This window comes from Amphiura filiformis, chromosome 14 (genome assembly GCF_039555335.1).
Source record: "Amphiura filiformis chromosome 14, Afil_fr2py, whole genome shotgun sequence".
Classification (NCBI taxonomy): Eukaryota; Metazoa; Echinodermata; class Ophiuroidea; order Amphilepidida; family Amphiuridae; genus Amphiura; species Amphiura filiformis.
The window spans coordinates 57,305,096-57,312,474 of NC_092641.1; the positions used below are offsets into that span (position 1 = coordinate 57,305,096).

General features: G+C 34.1%; 2 long non-coding RNA genes across 2 annotated transcripts; both read left to right on the forward strand.

Annotated features, from left to right (window-relative positions):
- The first annotated feature begins 1,249 nt into the window (after positions 1-1,249).
- On the forward strand, positions 1,250-3,263 carry LOC140169090 (uncharacterized). Its single transcript, XR_011861350.1, has 3 exons — positions 1,250-1,364; positions 2,815-2,887; positions 3,155-3,263. It is a non-coding gene; the product is annotated as an uncharacterized lncRNA (long non-coding RNA).
- A 111-nt stretch (positions 3,264-3,374) lies between these two features.
- On the forward strand, positions 3,375-6,880 carry LOC140169091 (uncharacterized). The gene is made up of 3 exons (XR_011861351.1): positions 3,375-3,539; positions 6,150-6,197; positions 6,799-6,880. It is a non-coding gene; the product is annotated as an uncharacterized lncRNA (long non-coding RNA).
- The last annotated feature ends 499 nt before the right edge of the window (positions 6,881-7,379 follow it).

Sequence of the window (7,379 nt, forward strand, 5' to 3'; positions counted from 1 at the left end):
ACCCCCTAAGTAAAAGCACACAAATCGAGCGACCTGTGGCGTATTGTGACACATCTTGATTATTTTCTCCTGCAACTCGATTTCTGCTGCCTTTGTTACGGCATCATTAGCCTGACAAATGAAGGCGAATATGTTGTAAAATAATCTTCAAAATTAAAAGGTCCAGCAACCTTGCTGCTTAAAACGGAAAATGGTTCTAAATCTGTGGTCTATCGTGTCTGCAACTTTTGCTGAGAGCATCATTTTTGGAAAATGTGATTATTTTTGACCAAAATCAAGAATACAGTTGAGATAACGTTGAGAGGGTTTCAAAAAGATTCCTCTACTCAAAGATTTTTCAATGTTTAAATCAACGAAATGTATGTCAAGCTATGTAAAGAAATGTTTTGTAATTTTAGGAATACTTATTGAAACCTTTATTATGTGACGTAAAAGAATAATAATAAAAAAAGACCGGAAGTGTAAACTATAAATTGAGTGAACTCATAGCTATATAGACCTGTAGCAAAACAAAGAATTAAACTGAGTTCTAAACATTGTGGTTATAATATACGAACTGAGGTCTTCAAAAAATTCAAGGGTGCAGAATTTGAGCCATTGAAATTCTTGGAAAATTCTCAATGAAAACCTCTTTTGCTAAGAGTATACATGCATAGTAATATTTTGTCTATCTCGTTTGTAGTTTCATTTACACAATTCATGGCCGCTTAAAGGTCGCATATGACCGATCCTAAATCTATACGTATATTGGCGGGAAATTTAAAATTTTCAAAAAATTCGTGCTAAAAATATGGGCATTTTGAGCCCAAGTCTTGAATATATTGGCCTCTTTAACTCTATACAAGGTATAGGAAGCAAGATTCTGAAAACATAATAATGATGAAAACTGATCATGGTTTTCTACAAGGGTTACCATGTTTGATAATATGCAATAATATGCAAATGGGCTACTTAATATGCGCATTTGATGAGGATACATAATATGTGAGTGCAATAATCGCCCCAAACAATTCATATCAAATTTCATGACATCAGTCGGTCATTGATTTTATAGTATAGGAAGACATTTGTTCAAATTTGTACTTAACTTGACTTTTCTTACGAACGTACTGACGAATGACCTAATAATAATTGTGACGCCACTACAGTGAAAGTATTGTTTTTGTTGTATGTTGTGAAATATGGTGGCCTGTTTACTACATTAATACTTTTTTATTACTTAAGTTCTTTTGTTTTGTCTTAGGAACAATTGTTCAAAGGCAATCAAAGAAAGTTACGACAGTGACGATGAAGAGACGAAAACCCTCATCAACAAAATAAAGTGGGAGAACCTTTGCGAGAAAATCAGAGAAAAGAAGAAGATGGTAGGTTTTGTTACGCAACTTTAAAATTATTAATATCATGTTGTATTACCTTGTCTTTTTGGTTGCTCATGTTGACGTAGTTGACCTTAGTTGTGATCAGCAGGTTTACAAAATAAACGACTGATAAAGAAGACTAAGAAGATGTCCGCGTGCGAAACTATACTTGCACACAACATTAATTAAAGTACTTGAGTTCTATTTTCCATGATATTTATAGCTGGGTACAGATATAAATATATCTAAAACTATGCTAAAAGTGATACCAATGCTACAGTCTATCATTCTTTGGCAATAAACAAACATTCCGTTTAATGTCACCCGGTATTTCATAGCCAAAAGTAGCAAAAAATAATCACTATATCCAAAATATTACGAATTTCTTTTGTACTATTTTTTCATTTTTTTTCCCATTTCCCTAAAAATCAGCTTGAATGTATTAAACACTTACTATCGTCTGCTGCTGGTTGCCAAACGTATTTATCACCGTAAACAGATCAGTGGACGTAACCAACAGCAGCTTTTTAAAGTCGTTGACACCATCACTAATGGCAAATCAGAGCCAACTCTTCCTGAACATGATAATGGCAAAGATCTCGCTGACAAATTCGCTGACTTTTTCACGTCGAAAGTCACAAACATCCATAAACAGCTTTAGCCAATCGCCAAACAACCCTGTCTGTGTTCAAGTGTCTGAGTTATGTCATACACAGTACGAGACATTCCAGCCTGTCACAGAGGAAGAGGTTTGTAAAGTGTTATCCGAATCTCCGACTAAGTCTTGCTCGTTGGATCCCATCCCCATATGGCTTTTAAAGCAAGAATTACTCGGGGTGTTGCTTCCCGTTATTACAAGACTCGTGAACGCTTTGTTATCCCAGGGTCAGTTACCTGCTTCATTTAGGAAAGCACGTGTGATTACACTTATCAAGAAACCCAATGCAGACCGTTATGATCTCAGAAAACTATCGACCTATATCGAACTTGAGCTTTATCTCGAAGGTCATGGAGAGGATCTGTCGGGGTGCGTGCATATTATGAGTGTGTGGGTGGGATGTGCGAGGGGGTGGGTCTGTATGCATGTATGGGGTCTATGTATTGGTCATATTTGATATTGTTTGTAATTTTCTTGTATCGTTTATATGATTATTATTATGTTGTTAATTTTTGTGTAAAATTGTTGCAATTCGGTGTTTATACTGTGATGACATTGTTTGAATAAACCTTTAATGAAATGAAATGAAATGAAATATTATGGACATTCAGGGCCCCCAAATATTAAAGCAAGTGGCCGGTCATTTCTCAGCACATAAAGCAGCTTCATGTAGGAGTCTGAGTCGGTACACTAATATTTCTCAGCACACGAAACTTAAATCAAGACTATTTTTAAACGCAGTCGTTTCATTGATTAGTTTGCGGTATTTTATTTTTCTTGCTGTGTTTATTTCAACAGATAACAATTTGTGATATGGGTAAAGGAGGCACCAAGGATATGAATGCCGCTATTCTGAAAGCCCTGTTGTGTGGTATGAGACTCGATAAATCAGATAAAATTGAGCCTGGCGAAAATACTTTAATATATATGTTGTAGAGAAATGAGCAATAACACACAACATTAATGTTGTTGATGTTAAACAAGCATACCTAAATCATCATTTTGAAATAGTGTAGCAGCATTTCTTCATTCAGCTGCTTCTTCAACGCTATTCCTTTACTCTAAACATTTTTTTGTTCTTATTTTTATTATGCATTAATACGATTTATGCATATAATTATTTCACTCGATTTGAAAGGTGGAGACAATGAGGAATCAACGATGGCCAGAAAGTTGGATTTAGCAATCTCATGGAATAGATATGACCTTGCTGAAGAAATACTCAAGAAAACAGATGGCACAAATAAGTTGGTAAGTATTGTGAATTGAAACAAGATCTGGAACTCAAATATGCTCAGACAAAATATTATATTTTATTAAATTGTCATCTTATTAAATTAATTGCATTTTAGACGGTGAAAAAAGATCATTGGAATAGAGTGATGCTGGGTGACAAAGTGGAGTTTCTGAAGCTCTTTATTGATCACATGGCTTTTGACCAGACCAGAAATCAAGTAAACAGCAAAGATCAAGGCGAATTCTTTACAGCGACGCAACTGGTGAAACTCTACGAAGAAGGGGAGGTATAGAAAGTAGCAATATATTTTACATGTTTCATACACTCTTAGAACCACACCGCCAGTCAGAAAAACCATAACAGAATTCGCGGAGTTCATAATATTGTATAATTGCACTCGCGCGCAGTATCACCATGATCTTGCAGGATTGATTAATTTTGCTTGAAGGTGGGTGGATTAATATTGGTCAAAATTTTGGACATTTTGTTGTATTTTGTTTGGTACAAAAAACAGCAGGAATTGGAGTAATTCTTTGTTGTGCATTGGACGCATCAACATTTCAGCGTCCAAGCATTAATTCTCTCTCAACAAGTGATACGCATTTATTGAAACTTAATTACCTAAATACCTAATTATTATCATCACAGAAAACACAAAATTTTCAAAATTTTCTGGTTGAATAAACGGCAGAAAATTAAACAGTTGATTTTGACCTTGAAAAGGGGTATACGATTTAGTTTTTTTTAAATTGCATACCTTTGTGTAATTTCTCGACAACCATACTTAAGTACTTCTGACTTATTTGACTCATTATTTTTACAATCCTAATTTTTTGGCAATTATTCGGTCGGTCATTTCAAATATTGATTTTAGCTTTGGTTTTGGTTTTGGTCACGTGGTTTCCTATTATCCTGCCTAAGCGCTTGAATGATGTCATTATCGATATCTTTGTCTGTACCCTTTATTGGAAACTTTAAATTTCGCAGTGCAATATTCACGAGCAGATAAGTCGAACAAGTCAATCTACATTTGACAGCGTGATTTAGTATTGGAAATAGTCTAGGCTTAATTTCACTGTGAAAAAAATATGTGCTTTCCGGGGACAATAAACTAATTCATAATCAAATCATCTCCATCATCATGCATCGTTTATGTTTCATACATACAAACAAACAAACAAACAAACAAACAAACAGAAGTTTTTATGACGCTTATACTTCCAGCTCCCATGCCACACCAGTCTCCTGTTACCGTCTAGGTGTGATTGATATCTGATCCATATGTAATTGTCTACATTCAATATAAACACAGCTGGATATGTATTCGATATTTGCTTAGCAATGCACAATCATGACAATAATCAATTATATATACTTATAGTCCTAAACACTAAAGTTGAATTTATTACTCTACCACTGAGTTGGTATTTGACCAATGAGATAGTGGCGCTTTTCCCCACGCAACAAAAAGTGCCCTACCTCATTGGGTGGGCAAATGAAAAATTGTCAAGTGAAATGAAAGATTTAGTAAGTCAAGTTCACAATTAACAACAGGGAAAATATGACAAGATCGATTTCCAATAGGAATAACACAAAACGTATAAACAAAGTTAAAAGAGTTTTTAACTTTATACGTTTATACGTTTGTTATTCCCCATTGGAGGTTGTGTCATATTTTCCTGATTTTAATCTGATCTATTGCTTATCCTTTGTTCTCTGCTGGTCAGTTGGAACAGATTTTCCCTGTTTTTATATTAACCCTTCACATCATAACACAAGACGTTTTATGTTAACATTTTATATAAAACATGGTTATAAAACTTTTGTAGATAATAGTTATTTAAAACATTTTCGTAATCATACCTAGAGTTTTTTTATCATCAGATAGAAAGACTTCTGCTCATCTTCTCTGGTGAGACAACAGGGCTGGGGTATCTTTCCATATCAAAGTTTAAAAATCTGTCATATCAATTTCCTCAATATGTTGTATTGCAACTTATGAGGGGAAATGTTTGATTTTACAATATTTCGATATTATTTTTTAACGTTGTAACTTTATTATGATTAACATAACTGTATTTCAAAGCGTCAAACTATATCATTATTTTGTCCCAACAAAAATAATGCAGGGAATAAAATATTCATTCATATGTTTATTTATTTTATTCAACCTGTGCCATTTCTACTGGTGCACATGCATTCTAATAATTTGTCTATAATACTTTATACAAGCATCAACAAGCACTATTTGTCACAAGATTTGAAAAGTAAATAGCCTATGTACACACTGAACACAATGCACATACAAGCTGTATTTAAATACATGCCAAAGCTGTCAGTATAAATTGATATATATGACCTTCACGATGCTATTAATTTAGCCCAAAGATTAGGAAAACTAGCAAAACTGGTGAACTGGTACTGTTCAAATAAAAACATCTGCAAATCTTGCTGCAATTTCCAAATAGTATTTCTATTACTTAAATAATTATTTTTGTTATTTCTTTTAATACAAACACATTACTGCCTATGACGACTTTATCGTATTACTTACATATCAAAATCAAGTAATAATTACAAAACTCCCCGTAAACTATCACCTCTGTGGGTGTTTGGGATATAACCGGCACGAATATTTTCTCAACACTGCGGCATGTGAAAAAGTAGGTCAATAGTCAGAGCATACAGGGTGGGTGCGGCACGCCGCACCCACCCAAAAACCAATCGCTGTTACTCAGCTACGTAGTATAAATTTAGCTTTAGATGTTATGATTGCAGACGAGTTATGTCCCTCTTTTTAATCCGCTGATATTTAGTTTCTGAACAAAAGAGAAACTAAAATTTGAAACGAGTGATTGATACATTTCTTCATGTTACCATTTCCATTCATGCCTAGATGATGGAAGATTTGAAGCGATGGGCAATGAAGATTCGGGGAAGAAAGGTAAGACCAAACTATTCGTAGTTAATGAAAGTTAAATAAGCGATCTGTTGGAAACTGCTGATCCTCAAAAATGTCAAAACTTTTTAGGAACCTGAGCTTTATATAAACATCTACCAATAAGTAATTACACCCCACCCCTTAATGAATGACCTTTATTCAAAAACGGTTAATCGTATGCCAAATTTGGAATATGCATTCGAAGCAGAATGTATTTCTGTGCATTATGACATCTCATTGCAAAAACAATGGTCCCAGAGCATGGTCCTAATATTTTAAACTGTTGCGATTTGGTAGTTCATAGCATCTTGCGAATGGTAGTGAGCTTTGGCAAAATTTACTTTGATCATTTCATAGCGAGTGTGTAGAAGAATTCAAATATCACATAATTATATACTTTTGTAGGCCCTGTGGTTCTTGAGTAATGTTGTAAAGAGGGCTGAAACAACAACACTTTTGTAAAACGTACATAACTCATTAACAAAATTTGATCAAGCAAGTTGTCAAAATATATGATTTGTAGAATGAAGTTGAGTATGTTGAGACTTAATTGAGCCGAAGTAACAAGAGAATGATACGGGGATAATTTATCGATCATTTGCAGTCAGAAATGAAAAAGGCTAGAAAGGATCAAAAGGGGGAAGGACTGCTTAAAGACATAAGAAAGATAGCTCGCCTCCAACTAGGTAAGTTTTCAGTCTTCAATTTCTTTTGATAAAGATAAGGGGTTATTGAAAGACCTATAATTATGTTTATACTCTGTGCGGCTAAAAGACTTTTTGTTTGGATTTTACACGAGCTAAAATATTTCTAAAGTCAGCTAAACAAATTTTATTCACATAGTCATTGGGCCTTTAATACACTAAGCCAAATAAAGAAACTTATAATTTTTCACAGGGTCATGTTTTAAAATCCTGTCCATCAAAATGAACCAAAATTACACGCAGGATTACTTCAATACTCTACTCTAACCACATGTCAGTAACCAAGCAGTTGTCACATTCATAGTCCAATAATTGGCACCCAGCTTAGTGTACTATATGAATGCATCACACTTCTGATCTGACTCTCGTATTAAAAGGTGTTGAAATATCCACTGCACGAATTACTTCAATAGAAACAACCAATAAAAATTGTATCATTTTTTCATGTGAAGTATGTGATATCTTTATGTTGTTGCTATTT